The sequence below is a fragment of the Crocodylus porosus genome, unplaced genomic scaffold, assembly GCF_001723895.1.
Source record: "Crocodylus porosus isolate Cpor-Errol unplaced genomic scaffold, CroPor_comp1, whole genome shotgun sequence".
Taxonomy (NCBI): domain Eukaryota; kingdom Metazoa; phylum Chordata; order Crocodylia; family Crocodylidae; genus Crocodylus; species Crocodylus porosus.
Genome location: NW_017728919.1, coordinates 154,634 through 155,597, shown reverse-complemented (window position 1 = coordinate 155,597; position 964 = coordinate 154,634).

The following is a 964-nucleotide window of genomic DNA, read 5'->3' as shown; positions in this document are numbered from 1 at the left end:
CCCACTCTCTTCACTTTACCCACACGGAGTGGGGGGAGCATGCGCGCACACACACGCACGCACGCACACACACACACACACTCCCAGGGCCTGCGGCCGGTGTTTGTGCCCCAAAGCTGGCAGGGAACTTTTTTCCATAGCTGCTCTAATAAAAGATGTCATCGCCTCCACCCACAGGGCCTTGTCTGCCCGTGTCCTTACACCAGCACCCCTGCACGGGGTGGGTGTGTGTGTCGGTAAGTGGGTGCACGTGTGTCTGCCTGCAGTGTATGTGCATGTGTGTGTATCGTCTGTGTGTATATGTGTGTATCACGTGTGTGTGTAGGTCTGTGTGTGTGCGTGTGTCTGCGTCTGCACGGGGGGTGTCTGGGTGCATGTGTAGCGTGAAGCGGCGGGAGGGGAAGAAGCTGAAGCGAGGTCTGGACGTGGCCAAGCATCTGGGACAAGAGCAGCTGCAAATCCTCAGAGAAAGCCCGGGGTCCGACCCAGCACCACCCCTTACCACTCCTGCTCAGAAAGGACCCGCACTGCACACACCTCGCGCTCATGTGCACCGGTGAAGAGTCCAGACCGAGTTCAAGCAAGGCCTCGGGGGCCTCGGGCAGACCTCGCCCGTCAGCCTGTCCACACCTGGGCAGACCCCAGTCGTGGTGCTCTGGCTCGGGCGGCGCGCAGCCCGTTGCATCTCTCTCCACTCCCTAAACGTGACTCGAGCGTCGCGGGCTTTCCGGCGGAACGGCGCTGTCTCCCCACAGGGAAACTAAGGCACACCCCAAATCTGTCAGAGGTCACGAAGGCAGCGTCAGAGGTTTCCAGGCGCCTGCATTGTGTTTCATCTGGCAGGCTTTGGGGCTGGCCTGGGAAGCCAAGGACTTTCTAGGAAGGGATTGCTGCCCGTTTCTAAGGGCAGGCTGGGGTGGGGGGCACGGTTTTCCTGTCCCACTGAGAGCCCCGGGGCCAGATC